General features: G+C 40.0%; 1 long non-coding RNA gene across 1 annotated transcript; it reads right to left on the bottom strand.

The window, feature by feature from the left end:
* Window positions 1-818: 818 nt before the first annotated feature.
* LOC110874410 lies at window positions 819-3,203 on the bottom strand. The gene is made up of 2 exons (XR_002555925.2): window positions 2,679-3,203; window positions 819-1,140 (listed from the first exon to the last, which is right to left on the bottom strand). It is a non-coding gene; the product is annotated as an uncharacterized LOC110874410 (long non-coding RNA).
* Window positions 3,204-25,884: the final 22,681 nt, after the last annotated feature.

Here is a 25,884-nt window from a genome sequence, read left to right as displayed (position 1 = left end):
TCTAGAAAAATATAAGAGAAAATACAAGAAAATTACATGAATATATGGAGAGTTATTGAAAAGAAAAAAAATAAGACCCATGTGTTGGGTACCTATAGAGATATGTTTTCTCTATTCGATTTCACCACCGTCACATCTTTATTTGTTCCATAAGTTCAAACACTACAATTATCCAGTGTAACCTCGGGCGCATGGCCATTTTCGGCAGTACAGACTACTTCGGCTGTTGTACCCTGGGAGACAGACGCGTCGTCTTTGGTAGAGGCGTGAAATCTGTTTTAAGGGAAGCGTGTTGAACAAAAATCGTCAACGTTTTCGTGTGCTCTTTGTTGCAGTCAAAGAGTAATTTTCAAGACTCAAGATGATCTTTTTTTCTTCACGCCTTTTCATCGTATTAAATGAATAGTTAAAATATAACTTTATTTATATAACGTTCTACTCTTCTATGTTTTATGATTTTATAACAGTAACACGTATTTTATAGAAAATCTCACCTTTTTTATAGGAAAAGAAAGTCATGTGTAAATCAGTGTTACACTTTGGACTATTAATTAAGTGTGTTGTAATTATGTGTTGGTGTGTTGAAATGATGCATACATATGTCAAAGGTGTGTTTTACTAATGGTATGTTAATCTTGTGCATACTAATGGTTTCTTAGGGTTATGCATAACATATGTAAAAGGGTGTATTCTTAGGTTATATTTGTAGAATGATATCATAGTGTAAGTATCTATGAAAAACCCATTTAATCAAGAAAACTTGGCAAACCTTAATTGTGTGGCCAAGATTGATCCACATCATCTTTTTAAAACACATGTTAAAAGGGCATATTGGTCATTTGATCAAGATATCATTTCACTCTCTTCACCATCACATCAACTCATTTATTACCCATCATTTCTTCCCTTTTTAAACAAAAAAATACATACAGAATCCATCTCTTTCTTTCTTCTTCATACCCCATTCCTTTCTCTTCAAAACCCTAACTCCATTGCTTTCACCCCATTCATCGACTTCTTGTTCCCATTCTTCATCGGTTTCTCCATCTACCTTCTTTCGTTATCGTTCTGTTTCTTTATCGTTCTGCTTTCGCTTATTAGCCAGCCTACCCGTCACGGACCTGGTCATTCTCCTCACTCCTGCAAATACAACCGCCATAGTAAATACATAATAGCACAAGTAATATTTCCGGAGTTATTTGTAAAATAAACGAGATATTCCGAATAAATTATGAAGTTTATATATTTTAACATTTAACAGCCAATCTTAAAAAAACATTTTAACATTTAAACTTACTATTACATTAAGTAAAAACCTTTTGTAACACGTAACAAACCTAACACGTGTTGCATTGGATGTATCTTCAAGCTGAAGATGAGATAATAAAAAGGAAAATGCACAACACTAAAAAAGTTGTAACACGTGTTACAACGGTTGTTTTAAGAACTTTCAAATAAACAAGTGTTGCAAAGTGGATGTTTTTAAATAACTATTTAAATCAACGTAATAGAGATGTGTAAGTAGGTAATTTCCTTTTGTAACACGTGTTACATTGGATGTATCTTTACATTGAAGATGGGATTATAACACGTGTTACAACGGTTGTTTTAAGAACTTTCAAATAAACAAGTGTTACACCGTGGATGTTTTAAAAAAACTGTTTTTCATCCATTTGTAATAGAGACGTGCAAGTAGGTAAAAACCTGTTGTAACACGTGTTACATATGTGCAGCCCCGATTTTTGGTAACAAAGAGGTTGAACATATGTAACACATGTTTGTAACATGTGTTACACTGGAGGGTAACTTCTGTACAACATCAAAGGTACCCTCCAGTGTAACACACGTTACAAACATGTGTTACATATGTGTAGCTCCTTTTTATGTCCAAGAAAGGGCTGGTTTTAACATAAGTAACACGTGTAACCTTATTACAACATATGTAGCTAATTATGCCAGCAAGACATTTCAACTAACAACCCATTTAAAATAACATTTCAACCCATTTAAAAAGATATAGATTTGTAAACACATAATGTTTTGTTAGGTTTCTTCCCAGTCCCAGTCCTGCCCAAGAAATGAAAAACACAAATATTAGTAGTCAGCAAAAGAGTACTTGCTAAGATGAGGATACAACAATTACCATTCACCATTTCAATATCCACTCATATCAAAACAAAATGTGTAACACAATGTATGCACCATATATTGTCCGAAAGTGTAATATATGTTACAACATACAGGAGAAACAGTTTAGAATCTAGCTGGCAGAAATGTAACATACGTAACTAGTTATGCCTGCAAAAATTTGAAACATTTAACACTAATTATAAAAAAAGAACAACTTAACCAACAACATTTTGAAACCTTTACTGTAACAATTATGGATTTTCAAACTAATTATCTACCAATAATTGGGATGCCCAATTTAAACAAAAAACAGAAAACAAAATAAAGCATATCCAATTTATAAAACCTAACACAAACCCAACCCATAAATTATTGGTCAACAAACTGAAAATATCAAAAAACTAAAAATCATTTTAACATAAAAACAAAAACCTGCAAAATACATGAACATTAACCCATTACTAGAACACTTTGAGCACACAAAAAGTTATTGACAACCTTTTTAACAAAAAAATCAAGTGTGTTCTTGCAATTAGTAGAACACTAACCGGATCTAGACCCGTCTGATGAACACGATGAAGATCTTCAAAAATGATTCTCTCACACACACTTGTGTGTGTGTGTTCTTGGCGTTCTAACAACTTTCTCTCTCTAAAACCCATGAACCAAATGATTTCTGACCTGCTTCTCTCTCACACACTTGTGTGTGTTCTTGGTCTTGGTGTTCTAATAACTTTCTCTCTCTAGAAACACATGCAACCGAATGATTCAGGCCTGCTTCTTTCTCACACACTTGTGTGTGTGTTCTTGGTGTTCTTCATGAACACGAAGGGGTTTTAACAATAACGATTCTCTCACACACACTTGTGTGTGTTCTTGGTGATTGAAACATGAAGAAAGAGAGAGGATGAGAGAAGGGATGATGATGATGGTGAATGCACAGAAGTTTTTTTGAATTCTCAAAGAAAAGAAGAAAGAAGAAAGAGAAACAATGAAGATGGTGATGGTGACAATAATAAAGAAGAGAGAGAATGAAGGTCTGAGAGAGAAAGAGAGAAATGGGAATCTTGGTTATAGGTAATTGTGCTTCTCTCTCCTTTTCATATCATGAATGTCTAATCAATATGAATATAATATATAAAATGTCATAATATCATAGGTAATTTTACCCATATGCCCTTGAAGTACCTTTTTGACTTTACCACTCTATTTAATTTAATTCAAAAATGCTTCAAATTTTATGAGCCATTGGATGATCATGATCAATGGTCTAGATTGGGTTTCCTAGGTTTTCTTAGTAGAAATAAGTTTTCTGTAGATCCATGCCCTGATATCATATATATATATATATATATATATATATATATATATATATATATATATATATAGGGGGCTGCTATAATGAGAACCACCCCGAGTTGTAAGAACCGCGAGAACTACACCCCACGGAGCGCCGTTCGCCGCGATTTTTTTTTTACAAGTAGATGTGTGCATTATAAACACGGTCGTAAAAAATCACGGCGAACGGCGCTCCGTGGGGTGTACTTTTTTACACCTCAAGTTTGGTGTTTTTTAATTTTTTTTCTTTTTTCTTTTTTTTTCACCAAACTTGAGGTGTAAAAAAGTACACCCCACGGAGCGCCGTTCGCCGTGATTTTTTACGGCCGTGTTTATAATGCACACATCTACTTGTAAAAAAAAATCGCGGCGAACGGCGCTCCGTGGGGTGTAGTTCTCGCGGTTCTTACAACTCGAGGTGGTTCTCATTCTAGCGGCTCCCTATATATATATATATACTCCTCTGAAAACTTGAATAACGTCATATGACTCAACAAAAAAAAAAATTATAGTATCAAATATCTCATTTAGATAAGGGAATCATATCACCCCTTATTTAAAATTCTTTTTGAGTTAGAACAGTTTTTGTTCATGTGTTCTAGCCAAAATATTCGTTTCAAACTTTTTTTTTCATATGATACTTTGTGTTTTTCAATTTATTGTCATTTCATTCGATAACACTAACATCTTTTATTTGTGCTAGTAAGTTGAAGGAGATTGTCGCGGTGGAGTTGGTTTAAAAAGACTAAAATGCTTGTTCATTTAACAACAAAAATAAACGATGTTAGTGTCATTAACTGAATTGGTAAAAAAAAAAAAAAAAAAAGCACGGAGTGTCTTATGCAGAAAAAAAAATATATTGAAACTGACTTTTTTCAAACAACAAGGACGAAAACTATATTTTCTCACAAAAAATAGTTACGTAAGTTTGAAAGGAAAATGAGACAAAAAGGCATATAGTAGAGTTATTATAATTTGTATTTATAAAAATTACTAAATATGAAATTTTAATTGTTTGATTTGTGCATATGTAGTATTAATTTTTTTTTGTTGGATCATATATCTAATTTATACATAAATACACCAAAGTATTTTAAAATTAATATGTTAAACTTAAAGGTATACATTATTGTGTTAAAACAATGCATCTGCATAATAATTATTTAAGTTATGCACGTGTATGTTAAAGTCGTGCACCCATATATTTTTCGTGTATTGGGATTAAAAAATTCTGAGAAAAAAGATCCATATACCACGGCCGATAATTAGTGAACATTAAACGGGTTTTTATTTAACTTTTTGATAAAAACACACTAAACGGATTTTTATTTAACTTTTTTATAAAAACAAATTTTTGACCTTTCTCTTTTAACCCTTAAGTTTTTTGATTTTTTTATTTCTTTAAGGCCCTTACACTTTCAAGTTTTTCCACTTTACACCCTTAAATTTTTATATGAAACACTATTAACCCTTATTTTTAAGTAAGTTGCACATTTACTTCTAACTTTCAGTAATTGACAACTTTGACCTTCTTAATCATTTCTACTTAATAACTTGACACCTCCTTTGGTTTAAATGACTTTTACGACTTTACACCGCAACGTGGACAAATTATTATATTTTTTTATCTATATTCTACTTATTTTGTATACGTTCGTAAACTGTATTTGAAAGCAAGTCGGGTCAAATATACTACGTTTTCATTCGATGGCGATGTAATTTTTTTAAGTAAAGAGTCGAGTCAAATATAAAGTATAAATACGAGTTACTTTAACTTTAGACGCCGCCGCAACGCGCGGCGGGTCAAAATCCTAGTTTTTCTTAACAATCATTTTTTTTTTGAAGGCCAATCTTATTAAAAGAAAACAAACAAAACAAATATCAACAAGCTAGCCATAGCTATAAACCCCAAACTGAACTAAAACTATACTATGTTATACAAACAAAATTGCACCACTCACTCCAATCCGTTGATATATTATTGGCCCTATTTTTTATCCACAACAAACCTCTCGTCTTTAGATCAGACAAAATCAACCCCACATCCACACGCTTAGACTGGAAAACGACCTCATTTCTTTCACACCAAATGATCCAACAAGCAAGCAAGATTACCGATTTGACAATTTGTTTTTTCAAGTTAGAGTCGATCCAACAAGCAAGCAAGATTACCGATTTGACAATTTGTTTTTTCAAGTTAGAGTCTGCTACATCCATGTGGAGTTTTAAAAGGTCTACGACCGAGAAAACAAATATTGGAGAAGTTTTGCATCACATTGAAATTTGCTGCCGCAAGATTGAGGCGACGATGCATGAAGTAAAAAGGTGTTCCGTCGTTTCATTTGTTTCACTGAAATACGTCTTCTCGCTAGTGCTGCTCGGGTAGGGAGTTTGTCCAACGATAGACACTAACCGAAAACATTGACTTTTTTGGGAAGCCATGTATTCCAGCCGAAAGTAACCTGGGCAGAGTTGTTACTGGTCCCACACAACAACCTTTTAATTGATCTTGTTGAGAATACTCCGCTCGAGTCACCGGGCCACTTCCATGAGTCTTCCCAGTGGTTGAGATTGACAAGGTTCAGCAGCGTGGTGCAGGCGTCTTGTTCCTGCATTTCAGCTAATGATGAGGGGTACCTGGACCACTCCCAAACCAGATTGCCCAGCGACACCGCCTGCCAAGCGCGTATTAACGCTACAACCTTTGTTTTTTTTCGAGACGGAAGAGGGAAGGAAATAATAACTTAAAACCGGTGTCGCCAAGTCATGTGTCAACCCAGAATCTAATGGATGATCCTGAACCCACAACGCCCTGAATATAATTATTAAGATGCACGTTTTTGCTTCTTAAATTCACTTTTACGTTGTTTATGTTGCACCAAATCCTGGTTCTCCCATATTTGAGTGGCAGAGGTTCCCACCTTCTAGGCGAATGGTGTAAAGCAAAGACTACACGACGCCAAAGTCTACCGGGTTCAGCTTTGAAATGCCAAACCCATTTGGCTAAAAGGTTACAGTTTGCGTCCAGTAATGATCCCAGCCCGAGGCCTCCCATTTTAATTGGTGCTATTACATCCACCCACTTTACCCACGCCATTTTCGATCTATTCAATGTTCCACCCCAAAAGAAATTTCTTCTAAGCTTTTCAAGCTTCTTTATAACCCCAACCAGAGCTCTAAACAATGAGAAATAGTAAGTCAGTAAGCTATCCAGGACCGATTTGATGAGAGTTAATCTTCCACCCACCAACAAGGTAGCCGATTTCCAAAGCGAAAGCCTTATTTCAAAGCAATCAATGACCGACGCCCAACTTGAGATCCTATTCATATTAGCTCCAACTTTGATGCCTAAATAGGTGAACGGGAAGTCACTCGCTTGGCAAGAGATACTATTTGCATATTCTTCCACTTCTGTAACACCCCCAAAATTTCACCTGCGGAAACTCCGCGAGGCGTGTCACGCATCAGAGTTCGAGCCACCAATCACATTGAACCAATGTGATTAATATTTAAATAAGTCATGACACTATTTTACCAAAATAAGTTGTCAACATAATATTAATTCTCAAAAGTTGTGTAGCGGAAGCATGTAATAAGTCGTTTAACAATTGTTTCGTAATAACGCTTAAAACCAATGTATTAAATGTATTTCAATCCATGAGCCTCGATCCATGACCACTCCAGCACTCCCAGATAGCAAGCTTCCCAATTCCAAGATACCTAACGACCTGCGAGCATGTAACACGTGTATCAGACAAAGCTGGCGAGTTCACAGTTTTAGAAAATGTTTATTACCCGTTGTGTGTAAAACCGTTCAATAACCAATGCAAGTAATATTGTTAATATCTCATTTCCGAACAATGACGGCTCCTGAAATACACGACTGCCCTTCCCACGTACTCCTATCTAGTACTGGGCCAGACTGGGTCATTAGTTCACCTCCGTCCTCTACAGGCACGGGGTGAGGGTGCCAAACCTAAGTAGCGCTACTAACTAATACCCGATGAGGGACTTACAAAAGATGATAGGTGAGAATACTAACCAATATACCCGTTTTTACCCAAAGACTCATCCCCCCATGGGATACCCACTGACTGTCCCCAACCACTGGGACGCATGCTCGAATGTAGTGAACTCACCTTTGAGTTGCTCGGTTAGATTAAATGTCCGTTCACAGTTGGTAAATCAAATCCTAGTATAATCACCAGTGATAATCAGTTTTCATGTTTACATAAATCACCATCTTTCGTGCACATAGAATAAATAATCACAAGTATGATTCATACAATCACATAAGCTGTAACAATTATTCACAACATCGCATAACCATAGTGTGCATTCAGCCCTATACCTATTCGGTTTAATCTACATACCCAACCCATTGTAATATTATCAACATATAACACATTGATCAGGTAATCACATTTAACCCGGTTCGGGCCCTGGCCCAACCCGAATTTCGTGCAGCCGTGCGGCCCGGATTTCACAAGTGTTATGAGCCGATCGGTTAACTTGCCCCGATTCCCAATCCGCGACATAACAAATCATGATTTAACTTTTGTTTCACAGCATCTCAGTAACTTCATCTAATGACATTAATCATCCAAATTGTTATGATCTATTCCCATACATAATGAACTGGGCTGCTTATGGTTAACACGAATAGTCTACCCCAACTATCAAGAATTTCCACACATTTAATTTACAACAACATAATTTACAACAACATTTAATCATCTCTATTATGCTACACAAACCCAATTCATGTACATAAGTCAAATAAGTCATCACATATCACCTCCCTAGTGACCAATGAGGATCGGCCAAAAATATGTTACTATTCTGTTAATAGAGTTAGCATATAAATGAGTGACAAGCAGCCAATTTTTGTAGTATCAAATTCGTCTAGCTAGGGAGTGCACAACAGATATGGGCGGCCCAAACCTCATAAATAATAACAAAGTATTTTTAAACAGTCAACCTGACTAGTCGGAAGTTCGATAATTCTTATAATAACGGGCGGTCCAATCAACTAGTATGCTAATCATCCGAGTAAGACAAAACACACCGCCCAGGCTACCTAATTAATCATATAGTCTATACTGGAATCGTTCCAGCCAAGAATTAATAACATTTTATTAACTTATTTCTACCACCTATAACCGATTGGTCCAATGACCAATTAACATACATATTTTATCATACCTCCTAGCGGTCCAATAATCATGCAACACATCACATGCATTTGACAATCCTTTCCATGCAATTATGAGTAACATGGCCGACATGTATTGTTATGAGATATTATCATCATGGTAATTCACATATTCATCATATAATTGACACCCACATCACAATTAAATAATACCTCACAAACACGAAAATCAACAAGTAGAGATTGCTGGCCACTATTATCTTCGCACAGGGGGGGGGGGTCTGCTGCCGCCAAGCACAATGGGTAGATGGGGTTTTGTTATGTGATGATTGGGAATTAATAATAGGTTACATACGGGTGCAAGTCTGTAATATAAATGAGATGTAAACCCTACTTTGGCATGAATAGGCTGCGGCCCAGTTGCACACTTGTTAATCTATGCTACATTTGGGCCATGAACATCATTCTACTCATAAGGTTGGACTTGATCATATAGGGCCGTATGACTTGTTTAGTTTGTTTAGTTTGATTCACTAGAGGTGCGGCCCAAAATTAGTGGTCCAGTACCAACGAGATTATCTTACGTGCAACTTTAAACTTAGCGAGATTATACCAACACAATGAAAGGAAATAGTAGATAGCGGGAAAGTAAACTCACTAGATTAGACTCTACTAACCTTAGAAGTTCGGGTTGTCACATCATCCCCAACTTGAAAGAAATTTCGTCCCGAAATTTGACAAGTAAGTACGAGAGAGTGAAGTGGCAATTCAGGATTGCTGCGGATTTTCCTCAGGTGTTACATCATCCCCAACTTGAAGAGGAATTTCGTCCCGAAATTCACCAGTGATAACCATGGTTGGTTCAACCTCTTGAACCATTAAGGATATTAAAGTTTCAACAGATTCTTACATTCTTATGTAAACTCCAGTCCACGTATTGAAGTTTAACAAATCCACACAATTGTCGTACAACTTATGCTAGCGAACCTTGACTCCTTAGTCCGTGTTTTCGATAGGTTCCCTGATAAATACAACCGTTCTGATGACTTCAGACTCCGACAAGGGTATCATAAGGGTTTCATCAGACAACATAATCTTATATCCATGGCGTACATACCATTATAACAGTTATCCCACTCCATCAATTAGTCCGGGTTTGTGAGCCATGCCACTGTTTCATTCTAGTAGTTCGAATGTTCCCACGCGTCGAAAGCTAAGATTACCATGTTTACTATAGCGTACCGCACCCTCCTAGGGTGATACTTTCGGTTATGACACGTTCGTCCACAACGAACTCCCAGAGTTTCTTATGCTTATCATTTTCCCTAACAGTTATGCGTTGCCATCAAACAATTTCCCAGAGTTCAAGAGTTTTGAGCTCAAATCCTGGTTTTGCGATTAGGTTATCACCCATCTTAATTCAACAAGGAGATTAGCGTTACTGTCCAAGCGATGCCTCAACCAAGGCTATATGCATACTAATACGGTAACTGCTGCTGTAGAACTCACCCAAAGGTAAGCGTCCTTCCAGTTCTACCACAGTTAACCCTACACATGCTCACAGCATGTCCTCGTGTGCAAGGATGGTTCGTTTACTCTGATCGTTTGCCCCACGGTGATACGAAATGTCCATGCCTATGCGTAAGCCGAGGATATCGTGTATTGCCTGTCATAAATCAGGTATGGCTCCAATATCAGAAGTAACAGAAGTTGGCACCTCATGCACGAAGAACATCCACTGCTTGTGAAGACTCGCTAGTTTTCTTGATTGTAAGAGAGCGTGCTGGTTTCGTGAGGCAATATACGATCACCAGGTGATATCGGTTCCGTTCTGAGTTTTAAATAAACCAATGACAATTTTATGGTGTTCGTTCTCGTTTCCATCTGGGTGTTTCTGGTTACTGTCAAACAAGTAGGTTTCCGGTGTTCCACCTTGACTTTCGCACATGTCCAACATCGTTCATATGTAGTGTTATGGGGCCTTCATGCCCGGTTATTCATACGAGACTTAAAATCTTAACATCTGCTATCAAGTCCAAACTACTGGAACATCGGAGTTGGTGTACTTCGCTCAGTATGAGTTCCATATGGTTGCTGTATAGTGGAATCCACATTTGTTCCATGAGATAGCGAATAGCGTCTGCCTTACCAATAGTTGCTTCTTCATGCCTTGCATGAACCCATCTTGTGAATTCTCTTCCAACAGGTCTTCACTTCGAACAAGGTGAGTCTGGTCAAGTGTGTCAGAGTGGATAGTGAACTGCAAGGTCGTGCACGTTCAGGTCTCACGGTCGTATTCATCCAAAAGTTCCATCCAGCGTTCTCATCAACTGATAAAGCTTCTTTCGTGGCCAGGGTACACGGGAGGCCCTTGTGATCGGTCTAAGTAACGCGTTCGGTACCGCCCAAGTAATGCCTCCAAGTGAATCCAAAGGCCACGATTTCTACCACTGGTTGTGTGTTGTGCTGTTCTTCTTCGTGACTCCATTACGTAAGTCGTCACTTTCTTGTGTTACGTCGGCGTGTATCTGGGACTTCGACTCAAACATGATGATATACCACTGTATTACCCACACCCTCGGGTAAAACGATGCTCAGCGTCTTGCAGGGTTAAGATTCGAAAGTTGGAAAGGCGTCCTCCTGTTCTGTCTTTTGCAATCACATCACTTGGCTGTACTAGAGAGGTCTAAGTTTTGGTGGTTTTCGGAATCCTTACGATTCATCTGCGGTAACATCAAGCGGGACCAGGTAATCGTTGTAGCCTCGGGGAATTCTTCAGTGTCGATCAGTTTCCAACCAAAACGGGTCTTAGCGAGATCCACGTGCATCCCTGCTTCATTGATGATATGACCCACCAAAGACACCTCTCGAATCCAGAAGTTACATTGATCGAGACCTCGTGCGGTATGGCTCCTCCCTCAGGGTTCTTTTAATAAAATGCAAGAATGTCTGTGATGTTCTTCTCTCTTGGGAAAGATTCGGAAAGTCATCGAATAACATGGTTGGTTCACATGATACGTAAAGCTGCGGGTGGGATGACTACCCCAAAGGTCATGGGGTACAAAGTCGCATGGCTGAATTGCGTCGGATGTGTCGCTTTAATAATCTTTTCCCCCTGGACTTTCATCTGATAAAGCTCGTTCCTTACAACTAGTCGATGGGTCGTCAATACACGGTCATAGAAAACGGTCCCTTGACTGTCACCTTGATGAGTTCCCGATAATCAGTACGCACACCAAAAGGCTCATCTTCCCGGATATATCTGGGGCTTTCCAACGCGAAGACTAGGTCTGACGACCTCCTTGCCGAACAGTCCTCATAGTGGCTTATACTGCTCTTGCACCCATCCTGATGCAGGACAGTAAGAGTACGAGTATTCGGAGCTTCCTCTGATCGTGAGATCAACGAGTTTCTGACTAATAGTTGTGGTGATATGTCTAAAAGTTCTTCGAGTTGTACATTGAGATTAGTCACGACAATTGATAGATCCTCGTTCTTATCGCCCTTTGTCTGATTATTAGAGTTAGTTGCTACTACAGTGAGGTCATACCTTCACAGACGCTTTCTAGGCTGTCATTACCGACACGATGCAAATCTTCTCACCACTCCGGTACTTCAATGCATAAAGTGACGCTAAATTTCTTCACACAGGGTGCGTCTGAGTGATTTGTCTAGTTAATGAACCATTACTGACTACTATCTCGTAACCACCCAGGATAGTAGGAGTGAGACCGGTGTCGCATGCCTGTCTCCCGTAGGGTCGAGTTTGTGTCTCAACTAACATATGAGGTCGCAGTGACTTGCCATCAGCCGGTTCCATAACATGTTTGGTTTTGCGAATCATCAGGGTTAAACAGAATTAGGGCGAAGCGATGTTCTACTCATCCAACCCACCATGTTGTTATTGTCCTATCGTTGCTCACATCAATCCTAACTTCCCTTCCGTGAGCACCACTACCGGTGTAATTGTTACAATCACGCGGATTCCTCCCGTACCATCATCGCTCCCTTGGTTGTGGTCGTTTTGAATTACCAACGTCCAGTGCATGCCGAAGGCACCTTCATTTCCCTTACAGTAGGCTGCTGTTACAAGTATCTGGGTGTCACGAATACTGTTGCTCCAATGTTAGTGCTTGAAGCCGAACGCCACGTTCTTTCACCACAATGTCCCTCTCTTCACACTTCGTGCCGAGTTCCAAGGTACTACTCATTGTGTTGGAATTTACACATCCCACACTAAGATCTGTTGTCATTGCTAAAGTCCAGATTGGTTTGTAACAGTTGACCCCCACGAGTCGCTGTCCAGTGTTAAAAACTTAGATTGAAGTCAGTTCGCTGGTGTTCGTTGCTGGTAATCGGGGTCGTCCGAATACTGAAGTCGGTAGGATACTACACTCATCCTTTTGTCCATCATTCCAGCCAGCGATTCGAATTATTCCCAGTGTGTTTCAAGAGTGTTGCAAAAGTGATCGCACTCCGAGGTTTAGAGCGTTAGTGTGTTGGGTCCAAACAAATGAAGATAAGTGAGGAAGGTAATAACCATTCATTCGACGCTACCACATCCAACTCAGGGACGTTCGCACAAGCACCTAGCATTCTACACAGTTTGCTAGGCGTTCTGATGAGTGTTCAGGCAATGTTTGTTAACATCGAGGTTCGTAAATGTTTGATGAGAAGTGAAAAGTTCGTGTTTCAAAAAGTTTGTGTTCATGTAAGAGTCACTCACTGCTATGCCTCCTATAGGCTGTTGTGTGTCACATTAATCAAATAACATAGTGGAACTCCTGTTTCACTTGTTAAGCCTCACTGGGACTCACATTGTAGAAGTGAAAGCCGTGTACACAATATGAGGGTAAGAATACTCGGTACATTCCGTACCAGCTTGATAGGCTGCTAAAGTCTTAGCCACGCGGTTGTTGATTAGGTCAGTCAACTCAGCCTGAGTCCTGATGATGTTGCCACGCCCGTGTCCTCGTCCACTCATGTTTCTATAGTTGGGAGTAAACCGGTTTAGAAGTCGAAACGAGATGAGAGTCCAGTATCATACTGATATTTACGTACTACCAAGTTCACACATAGTAGGGCAGAACCCTCCTCACGCTCGATAAGACTCACTGGGACTTGCATGCACCCCGCGTTATTATTAAGTGTGCACCCATAATAATAAGGCGATTTGCATGTTCATCTCAGAGCCTCTTAGCTTGCGTTCGAAGTTTCCCCCCCGTTCAAACAACACAACAGATGATATTACAGGTCTATGGTTCGCATGAGTCGATGTGTGGTGTCACGCTATCAAGTCACTATGGTGCTAATTGTTTCAGTTCATATATGTTGAGGGTGTGTGACTGCTAAGCAAGTAATGTATAAAGTGAGAGAGAGACGAACCTTGCAATCTGGAGCTGAGTGTCATGATCGAGGTTCGAAGTTGTTCGGTTATAGTCTGGTTTTACAAAACGTTTTAAAACCTAGTTCACTATAACCAGTGGCTCTGATACCAACTGTAACACCCCCAAAATTTCACCTGCGGAAACTCCGCGAGGCGTGTCACGCATCAGAGTTCGAGCCACCAATCACATTGAACCAATGTGATTAATATTTAAATAAGTCATGACACTATTTTACCAAAATAAGTTGTCAACATAATATTAATTCTCAAAAGTTGTGTAGCGGAAGCATGTAATAAGTCGTTTAACAATTGTTTCGTAATAACGCTTAAAACCAATGTATTAAATGTATTTCAATCCATGAGCCTCGATCCATGACCACTCCAGCACTCCCAGATAGCAAGCTTCCCAATTCCAAGATACCTAACGACCTGCGAGCATGTAACACGTGTATCAGACAAAGCTGGCGAGTTCACAGTTTTAGAAAATGTTTATTACCCGTTGTGTGTAAAACCGTTCAATAACCAATGCAAGTAATATTGTTAATATCTCATTTCCGAACAATGACGGCTCCTGAAATACACGACTGCCCTTCCCACGTACTCCTATCTAGTACTGGGCCAGACTGGGTCATTAGTTCACCTCCGTCCTCTACAGGCACGGGGTGAGGGTGCCAAACCTAAGTAGCGCTACTAACTAATACCCGATGAGGGACTTACAAAAGATGATAGGTGAGAATATTAACCAATATACCTGTTTTTACCCAAATACTCATCCCCCCATGGGATACCCACTGACTGTCCCCAACCACTGGGACGCATGCTCGAATGTAGTGAACTCACCTTTGAGTTGCTCGGTTAGATTAAATGTCCGTTCACAGTTGGTAAATCAAATCCTAGTATAATCACCAGTGATAATCAGTTTTCATGTTTACATAAATCACCATCTTTCGTGCACATAGAATAAATAATCACAAGTATGATTCATACAATCACATAAGCTGTAACAATTATTCACAACATCGCATAACCATAGTGTGCATTCAGCCCTATACCTATTCGGTTTAATCTACATACCCAACCCATTGTAATATTATCAACATATAACACATTGATCAGGTAATCACATTTAACCCGGTTCGGGCCCTGGCCCAACCCGAATTTCGTGCAGCCGTGCGGCCCGGATTTCACAAGTGTTATGAGCCGATCGGTTAACTTGCCCCGATTCCCAATCCGCGACATAACAAATCATGATTTAACTTTTGTTTCACAGCATCTCAGTAACTTCATCTAATGACATTAATCATCCAAATTGTTATGATCTATTCCCATACATAATGAACTGGGCTGCTTATGGTTAACACGAATAGTCTACCCCAACTATCAAGAATTTCCACACATTTAATTTACAACAACATAATTTACAACAACATTTAATCATCTCTATTATGCTACACAAACCCAATTCATGTACATAAGTCAAATAAGTCATCACATATCACCTCCCTAGTGACCAATGAGGATCGGCCAAAAATATGTTACTATTCTGTTAATAGAGTTAGCATATAAATGAGTGACAAGCAGCCAATTTTTGTAGTATCAAATTCGTCTAGCTAGGGAGTGCACAACAGATATGGGCGGCCCAAACCTCATAAATAATAACAAAGTATTTTTAAACAGTCAACCTGACTAGTCGGAAGTTCGATAATTCTTATAATAACGGGCGGTCCAATCAACTAGTATGCTAATCATCCGAGTAAGACAAAACACACCGCCCAGGCTACCTAATTAATCATATAGTCTATACTGGAATCGTTCCAGCCAAGAATTAATAACATTTTATTAACTTATTTCTACCACCTATAACCGATTGGTCCAATGACCAATTAACATACATATTTTATCATACCTCCTAGCGGTCCAATAATCATGCAACACATCACATGCATTTGACAATCCTTTCCATGCAATTATGAGTAACATGGCCGACATGTATTGTTATGAGATATTATCATCATGGTAATTCACATATTCATCATATAATTGACACCCACATCACAATTAAATAATACCTCACAAACACGAAAATCAACAAGTAGAGATTGCTGGCCACTATTATCTTCGCACAGGGGGGGGTCTGCTGCCGCCAAGCACAATGGGTAGATGGGGTTTTGTTATGTGATGATTGGGAATTAATAATAGGTTACATACGGGTGCAAGTCTGTAATATAAATGAGATGTAAACCCTACTTTGGCATGAATAGGCTGCGGCCCAGTTGCACACTTGTTAATCTATGCTACATTTGGGCCATGAACATCATTCTACTCATAAGGTTGGACTTGATCATATAGGGCCGTATGACTTGTTTAGTTTGTTTAGTTTGATTCACTAGAGGTGCGGCCCAAAATTAGTGGTCCAGTACCAACGAGATTATCTTACGTGCAACTTTAAACTTAGCGAGATTATACCAACACAATGAAAGGAAATAGTAGATAGCGGGAAAGTAAACTCACTAGATTAGACTCTACTAACCTTAGAAGTTCGGGTTGTCACAACTTCCCAGTTATCCACCCCGACCCGTATATACTCGACTTCTTATGATTCATTTTCAGCCCTGAGACCAGTGCAAAGCATCTCATAAGTCTCTTATAATTCTTGATATTATGCCTTGACCACTCCCCCACCAATAAAACGTCGTCTGCGAAGACAAGATGGGTGACATGTGGGCCGTCGTTAGGAAGTTTTATTCCGTGAATTGCACCAATCCTTTCAGCACTAGAAACAAAGTAAGAAAAAACCTCCATGGCAAGGATAAAAATGGATGGTGAAAGTGGATCTCCTTGTCTTACCCCTCTTTCAAAGTTGAACTCTTTAGTATGGGATCCATTCACGAATATTGAAGCCCTTGAGGAAGCTAGAATACCGTTAACCCACATACGCCATCTCCTAGGGATATTCATTTGCTCCAAAAAGGAATCAATGAATGTCCAAGAAATTGAATCAAAAGCCTTATTGAAGTCAATTTTGAATAATAATGCCTTTGATTTTTGTTGTTTCACCTAAGAGAGTATCTCAATGATGATCATAAGACCAATGATGTTCTTATTAGATAGAAAAGCTGATTGTTCCTCAGAAATCACTGAATTTATTACAAATTTTAAACGGTTGGCAAGGGTTTTTGAAATAACTTTGCTAATGCACCCAATCAAACTAATAGGGCGAAATGTCACACCCTGGCTTTTGCGGAAGCGTGGGTTTAATTGGTGTGACTTCTTAATACCATAGAACAATCATAACAATGCTATATGAAATTAAAACACATGATGATCACCCATTCATTAAATTTTAAAAGTTACCACAACATCATTGTTTAAATTGTCGACACATAAAACAAAATACAACCATGACATAATTAAAACATGTTCACATGACACCACAAAAGGTTTAAATAAAAACATGGTTTAAGGACATGTAACCCATCCAGGTAAGGGTCACACCTCCTAAACCGGGATGACATCATTATTCACTACGCAGCTGGACACGACTGCACACTTCGTCAGATCCATTAATTTCTTGAAATACATGTAGTTTGAAAAAAATCAACAAAAGTTGAGCGAGTTCATGTAAAAGTGAGTATGAATAAACCTTCAAAGTATGAGTAAAAGTCCCTGGTATGTAGCAATAAGGAAAAAGAGATCACCAATGGGTTGCAAAGCCACTGGTATGTGTGAAAAGGTGCAGGAAGACTCAAACCTAGCAAATTTATTACCGGGCTTCGGCTGTAAGACACAGTCACCTCTATGGGCCGCCCCGGCCTCACGGGTGTGGGCTCGCTACACCCAAATAGATCTATCACTCTTGTGTCCCTCGGTCCTAACAACGAGGATTGATGGCCTTAAGTGTTGTACCCACCCCTCACATGATCTAGTAGTAAACCCTCCCAATGCTAACCATACCATGTAAATAAATGTTTGTAATAATTGTCGCATGTATTTCACCCCCGAAGTATAAAACTGAAAACAGTAAAGAGAAAAGGGGGACATGAACTCACAGAAGTGCGTATCCTGTAACGTCAATCTCAAACTTGATCAGCTACGTGACGACCTACACGTACTAATGTCTATAAGACGAACGGGCCGTGCCTTGGCTTAGGGTTTAATGTTTTGAGTTGCGTTACTTTGATATTACATCAAGTTTGGCTACTTGTTAAAATAATATTACTTTGATATTACATCAAGTTTTGGTATTATTTTGGAGTCATAATTTTATGGTATACAGGAGCTATATTATTTCATCCTAAAAATAATATAACTAGTTCACAAAATAAACAAACAATCACACAAGTGTCTTAGTATAAAATATATATTCTACATATATATTTATCAAATTTTATTTACGTAAATCAACCTCCGGCACTTAGTATTTTTGTAACAACAACTATGGCAAAGTTAGAAATATATTTGCAAACACTTGCTAGGAAAACATTTTCTAAGTGTTGAAATTTTGGAAACATTTCGCCAGAGTTTCCTTTGTAAATGGAGGCGTCCATGCTTACTAGCATATCATTTTCTTTTGTAAAATCATTCAATCAATCATCAACCAACAATATGTAACTTATACTTACCAAACTTGTCAAGAACAAGCACAACTATAAACTCATGAACTTGAATATTTATGAAAACATGTAGTAACTTACTAGCACACTTAGTAAGTCTTGTTACCTTCCAAAATGTGATTAGTTCTTTAAAAACTTCATTTTTAAAGGGTTTGAATATTCACAACTTCTAGTCATATTTTCTAAAAATATTTCTTTGTGAAATTTTCTTATTACACAAGTGTTTCTACACTAGTTTATCCACTAAAAATGTGTTAAGTTTATGTAAGATCCAAGTTTTAACAAAACTCATACTTTTCACTTGGTTCTTTCGAAAAACCACTCATGGATCTTTAGATCTACAAGATTATAACTTACTTTGATCTTTACTTTTCAAGAAAACACCCATTTATTCAAGTTCATAGTTTATGTGTGGATGATTCCATCATCCACAACATTCTTACTTTCTCATCTTGCTAGATCATGTTTTTAATCATGCTCTAGCAAGATCATATAATGATCCATCAACAATATGAGTAACAACAACCAACAAGCATCACAACATATGAACATCATAAATTCTTCATCTCTTTAACCATACTTTGTTACTAAATTAGTTTATGTTCAAGACTACTTCACAAGATTCATTAGAGTTCTTATCATTTTGATCTTTAGACATCATTAACCACTTATACAACATGTAAAATACAAGGATCTAAGTGCTTACCACTAGCACAAGGCTAGGGGAGTTCAAGAGTATAAAAGTGGTGGATAAAAGAAGATAAAAGAGGTCCTTGAGCTTCCGAACACACCAAGCTTGTTTGTATGATCTCTATCACCTTTGGATGTATGTGGATTGCATGAAAGAAACTTGAAGGTGGTGATGGTGGGTGTGCTTGGTTTCGGCCGAACAAGAGAAGAAGGAGAGAGTTGAGTGTGTTGATGAAGATAAGTGATGAATGTGGTGATGGACTAGGAGTCTAAATAGAAATCCTCCAACATGCATTACCTAGGGGTTAATATGCTCCCTAAGTACCCAACCATTACAATAAACAAATCACAAAAATCAAGTGGGTGTGTCCCACTTTCACAACCGATCTAGGGGGGTGGTTTAGTTAGGATGCACTGGTTAGTTAACTTAGTTAGTTAGAAGGTTAAGTGTTTAGTTAGTGGTTTAGGTGTGTTATGAAATATATAGTGTGTTAGGGTGGTCGGGAACCCTAACTAGCTTAGAAAAATAAAAACAATGTGTTTGACAATATTTTTGTGTTCCGGGTAATGTCCGGTTGTTCGGTTGTGTCACACCCCCAAAATCAACACGCGGAGTACCACCGCTTGGAGGCGTGACATGACCAGGATCAAGCCATCAATCATATTGAACATATAATTAAATAGTAAAAGTCATTCATCAATACGAAATGTGTTTTCAAAACCAAACATAATTAATTGTGTAGCGGAAGCATTAATGTAAAAATCCAACATAAGTATCATGTTCTCATAAAGTAAATGTTTAACATGGAACTCAACAGTCCATGTGCCCACAACGATCGCGCCTCCCATGCAAGCTCCCTTAGTACCTATGGTCCTGCAAGGCATGTAACAGAGAGTCAACAACTAGTTGAGCGAGTTCACAGTAAGTAACTTCGTAATAGTATGTTCATGTCGTAACAGGTGGCTCTACTAGGTCGGTAGTATGTTCTATTGGTGGGGGCTTCCCACATTTGTATATACACTAGACTATTGGTAACCATAGTGTTCTTCTTAACCCGAGAGCAGTAGTACGTACGAGGTTTACGTAGATTTTACGTAAGTGTCCTTCTTATCCCGAGGACAGTGGTACGCGGGGGTTTACGTAGGTTTTACGTAAGTGTCCTTCATAACCCTAGGACACTAGTAGGTATGAGTTTACATAGGTTTTATGTAAGTGTCCCTCGAACCCTGAGGACAATGGTAAGCACAAGTATTACGTAGGTTTTACGTAAGGGTCCTTCGCAACCGAGGACGATGGTAGATAGTCTAGTAACAGTGTGAATCCCAATAATTCGTCAATCATTTTTCCTTCAATCCCATTCCCTACCCACCGGGAATCCCATGCCTTGGTAAGAGTGTGAACTCACCTTGGTTTGCTCGGCAGATACACAGCAAAGTTCAATTAAGCTATATGGTGATCAACCACGTCCTACCATGGTTACCATACAAGTCAGGTTCGTATTCAAATAGTGCACTTATGTTCTACACGTATCGTACACAAGTAGGGATCATAGCATACACGTATAATCATGTCAGATCAACAATTCATACGTTATGTGTTCAACAGTAAGAAATCACGTAACAAACAAGAGCCTAAACATACAGCCCAATTACTTAAGCCCGTAACAGTGTGTAAGCCCAACCGTGTGCACGTGTTCGTGGTCTCGAGTCGAGACTAGAGATCTCGAGTCGAGACTAGGCGGTCTCGAGTAGAGGTCCTGGTGTTCTCGAGTCGCAACCAAGAGGGTCTCGAGTCATCATGTACTAGCCGAGACTAGACGGTCTCGAGTCGCAACCGGACCCGCAACCGTGGTCTCGAGTTGTGCTGGTTGTGTCGGTGTTGTGGTCTCGAGTCGAGACAGTGAGTTCTCGACTCGCAAATCCGTGTCGAGACTAGCAGATTGTAACTGATTTCCTTGATTGTAGCCCATTATCTCCGTAACAATTGTTAATCAATTTGGCAGTTTCAAATCAGATCAATTAACAGTTTTTATCATGTTTTCAAACGAATCAAAACAGAAATCATAATCATTTAGTAACCCAAATCATGATCTAAGCAATAACAATCAACCAAATCATTATACGAAACATACAATCGGATCATTAAGCTAGTAGATTCTGGACTAACATGCATCCTAAATCATGCAATATCCGAATACACTTTCATGGAAATTGATTTACACACAAACAATTCCAGATCATCTTCATACAAATCCGATTCCGATGAACACTTTCAAACGTACATGTGAGCCGATCATTATGGACATCAACATTAACAGTTTACCTCTCTGAATCCTCATGTAAAGCATACATACCACAATATCATGCAACAACAATCAATAATCATAACACTAACCGGTTAGAGGTGAGGACAAGGATGGATATGAACACAAAAGCTTCGAGAGAGGGAGGTGTTGTCGTCGGCTTCACGAGAGAGAGAGAGAGAGAGAGAGAGAGAGAGAGCTCCTAGGGTTTGTGTGTGTTTAAAGTGTTTTGCAAGCAATCAGAAACTACACCCCCTAAGGTTCATGTATGCGTACAAGGAGTGAGTGGGCCGAACCCTTACTTGGGTTGCCCTCATGGTCTCGAGTTCAAGGATGTGTGGGCCGATAAAAGAAGTGTACGGCCCAAAGGGCTTGTGTGACCGGACAAGTGTCGTGCAACCAAGCTTATAGTATTCGTATGCAATTACGTAACACATAGCATAACAAAACATAATATTCCATTACCAACAAACACGTCAACTAGTCACGTATAATCCAAACAAGTTACATCGAAGCACACAAATAGAGGTTTGAAATACGAGTTGTCACATTATCCCCAACTTGAAAGAAATTTCGTCCCGAAATTTGGTACGTACTCACTGAGGAAGCTAGGTAAGTTGTATCGTTTACTGGTTTTTCCTGGGGTGTCACATCCTCCCCCCGTTAATCTGGAATTTCGTCCCGAAATTCCGTGGTAGCTTCAGCCTCAGTAGTGGTTGTACTGTTCGCGAATAACTGGGGATACTTTTCTTTCATCTGATCTTCGCGTTCCCAGGTGAACTCTGGGCCACGACGGGAGTTCCAACGAACTCGAACAAGAGGGATTCTCGTGTTCTTGAGGACCTTAACATCCCGGTCCGTGATTTCTACTGTTTCCTCGACGAATCGCAACTGTTCGTCGATAGTGAGCTCCTTCAAAGGAACTATGTGGGTCTCATCTGACAGACACTTCTTCAGATTCGACACGTGAAAAACGTTGTGAACTGCACCGAGTTCTGCTGGTAGGTTCAGTTTGTAGGCAACCTTGCCTATTCTTTCTATGATCTCGAATGGTCCGACATACCGCGGATTGAGCTTGCCCCATTTGCCAAAACGAACCACACCCTTCCAGGGTGAGACTTTGAGTAGCACTCGATCCCCAACTTGGAACTCGAGTGGTTTCCTGCGCTTATCAGCGTAACTTTTCTGACGGTCACGAGCCGCCGCCATGCGTTGCCATATCTGAGCAATTCGTTCAGTAGCATCAACTACTATTTCTGGACCTGTGATTTGACTATCCCCCACCTCTACCCAACAGAGAGGTGACCGGCATTTACGTCCGTACAATGCGTCGAATGGAGCGGCTTGGATGCTGGTGTGGTAACTGTTATTGTACGAGAACTCCACTAAAGGGAGATGTTTTTCCCAGTTGTTGCCGAAATCGATAACACATGCCCGAAGCATGTCTTCTAGGGTTTGAATCGTGTGCTCAGACTGCCCATCCGTCTGAGGGTGATATGCCGTGCTCATGTCTAGCTGTGAGCCAAAAGCTTTGTGCATTGCTTGCCATAGTTCTGAAGTGAATCGTGCATCCTGATCCGAAATAATTGAGGTTGGCACTCCGTGCCTCGAAACAACTTCTTTCAAGTAGACGTCTGCTAAGGTAGAGAACTTATCCGTTTCCTTAATAGCCAGAAAGTGTGCAGACTTTGTGAGTCGATCCACGATCACCCAAATGGTATCGTTCCCACGCTGGGATCTAGGCAGGCCAGTAACAAAATCCATGGAAATTCCTTCCCATTTCCATTGTTGTATCTTGGGTTGCTGAAGTAGGCCTGACGGTTTCTGATATTCCGCCTTGACTCTCGCACAGGTCAAACATTTGCCGACATAAGTTGCAATGTGGGCCTTCATACTAGGCCACCAATACGTCGTTCTAATATCGTGGTACATCTTATCCGAACCTGGATGTACCGAGTATCGAGACTTATGAGCTTCGTCCATCACAAGTTCTCGTAAACCACCATATAGTGGGACCCAAATACGCCCCGTTACATAATAGGCACCGTCTTCCTTTTGTTCTAATCGTTGCCTTGAGCCGCGTAAGGCTTCTACTCTGATGTTTTCTGGTTTCAATGCTTCTATCTGAGCATCTCGTATCTGTGCAGGAAGACTGGATTGAATAGTGAGCTGTAGAGCTCGCACGCGTCTAGGTAGAGTGTCTTTTCGACTGAGAGCGTCAGCCACAACGTTGGCTTTGCCTGGATGGTACTTGATGGCGCATTCGTAATCGTTCAGTAGTTCAACCCATCGACGTTGACGCATGTTCAATTCCTTCTGCTTGAAGATATGCTCGAGACTCTTGTGATCGGTGTAGATAGTGCACTTGGTACCATACAGGTAGTGTCGCCATATCTTGAGCGCGAAAACAACAGCTCCCAGCTCTAATTCGTGCGTCGTGTAGTTCCGTTCGTGAACCTTGAGTTGGCGCGAAGCGTAAGCAATGACCTTGTCGCTGCATTAACACACATCCAAGACCCTGAATGGATGCATCACAATAAACCACGAAGTCGTCCGTGCCCTCTGGCAATGAGAGGACAGGTGCACTGCAAAGTCTATCCTTTAAGTGCTGAAAAGCGGTTTCCTGAGTATTACCCCAATGATAGGTGACACCCTTCTGTGTCAGTAGTGTAAGCGGCTGAGCAATCTTCGAGAAATCTTTAATGAATCGCCTGTAATACCCCGCCAAACCCAAGAATTGGCGTATTTCCGTTGGTGTACGCGGTGTAGGCTAGTTCCTGATCGAGTCTACCTTGGATGGATCAACATGAATCCCATCCTTGTTTACCACATGGCCTAGAAAGTGGACTTCACGGAGCCAGAAGTCGCATTTCGAAAACTTGGCGTACAGTTGTTCCTTTCGAAGAAGTTCCAGGATAAGCTGTAAGTGCTGCTCGTGTTCCTCCTGACTCTTGGAGTAGATCAGAATGTCGTTAATGAATACAATCACAAACTTGTCTAGATAGGGTTTGCACACCCTGTTCATAAGGTCCATAAAGACTGCAGGCGCGTTCGTTAGCCCAAATGGCATGATTAGAAACTCGTAGTGACCATAGCGAGTTCTGAATGCTGTTTTGGAGACGTACTCATCCCGGACTCTCAGCTGATGATAACCTGACCTCAGGTCTATCTTGGAGTAGTAGCTCGACCCTTGCAACTGGTCGAATAAATCATCAATTCGTGGAAGAGGATAACGGTTCTTCACCATCACCTTGTTCAGTTCACGGTAATCAATGCACATCCTGAAAGTACCGTCCTTCTTCTTCACAAATAGTACTGGAGCTCCCCAAGGCGAAGAGCTTGGACGAATAAAGCCCTTATCCAAGAGCTCTTGTAGTTGCTTTGATAGTTCTTCCAATTCTGTTGGAGCTAGTCGATACGGTGCACGTGCTATCGGTGCTGCTCTTGGTGCTAGCTCGATTTGAAACTCGACCTGGCGATGAGGCGGTAGACCAGGTAAATCTTCAGGGAACACCTGAGGAAAGTCGCGTACAACTGGAATATCTTCCAATTTCTTTTCTTTTGCTGACGCATCGGTAACAAGTGCCAGAATGGCAGTGTGGCCCTTATGCAAACACTTCTGAGCCTTTAGAAAGGAGATGATGCCTACCACAACACCACTCTTGTCGCCTTGAACTTCGAGAGGTTCCCGACCAGAACGAGGGATACGAACAATCTTCTCTTTGCACAAGATCTCGGCGCGCTGTTGGGATAACCAGTCCATTCCAATAACGATGTCGAAACTACCCAAAGCTATGGGAATGAGATCGATCGAGAAAGTCTGACCAGCGAGGATAAGATTACAACCCTGAACTATGTGCGTGGCCTCTAGACTCTTACCATTAGCTAACTCTACGACATGCTTGGTGTTTAAGGGAGTTGGTGCACGTTTTAACATTTGGTTAACTTTTAGAGACATATAACTTGTATCTGCACCCGAATCAAACAAAACAGTAACATAAAACTCGTCGAGAAGAAACTTACCCATAACTACGTTGGGATCATTCCTGGCATCACCCTGCCCCAGCACAAATGCACGTCCCCTAGCTTCGTTCCCGTTGTTGTTGCCACCGTTGTTGTTTCCGTTGCCTTGGTTATTATTGTTGTTGTTGTTCTGGTTTCGGTTTAACTGGGGGCAGTGTCTTTTGAAGTGACCTTCCGCGCCACAGTGAAAACATACCTTGTTGCCCTGTTGCTGATTCTGTTGTACTTGCTGTTGCTGCTGATTCT

This window comes from Helianthus annuus, chromosome 9, assembly GCF_002127325.2.
Source record: "Helianthus annuus cultivar XRQ/B chromosome 9, HanXRQr2.0-SUNRISE, whole genome shotgun sequence".
Classification (NCBI taxonomy): Eukaryota; Viridiplantae; Streptophyta; class Magnoliopsida; order Asterales; family Asteraceae; genus Helianthus; species Helianthus annuus.
The sequence above is the reverse complement of the archived record's forward strand: the minus strand, read 5'-3'. Positions and strand labels throughout refer to the sequence as shown.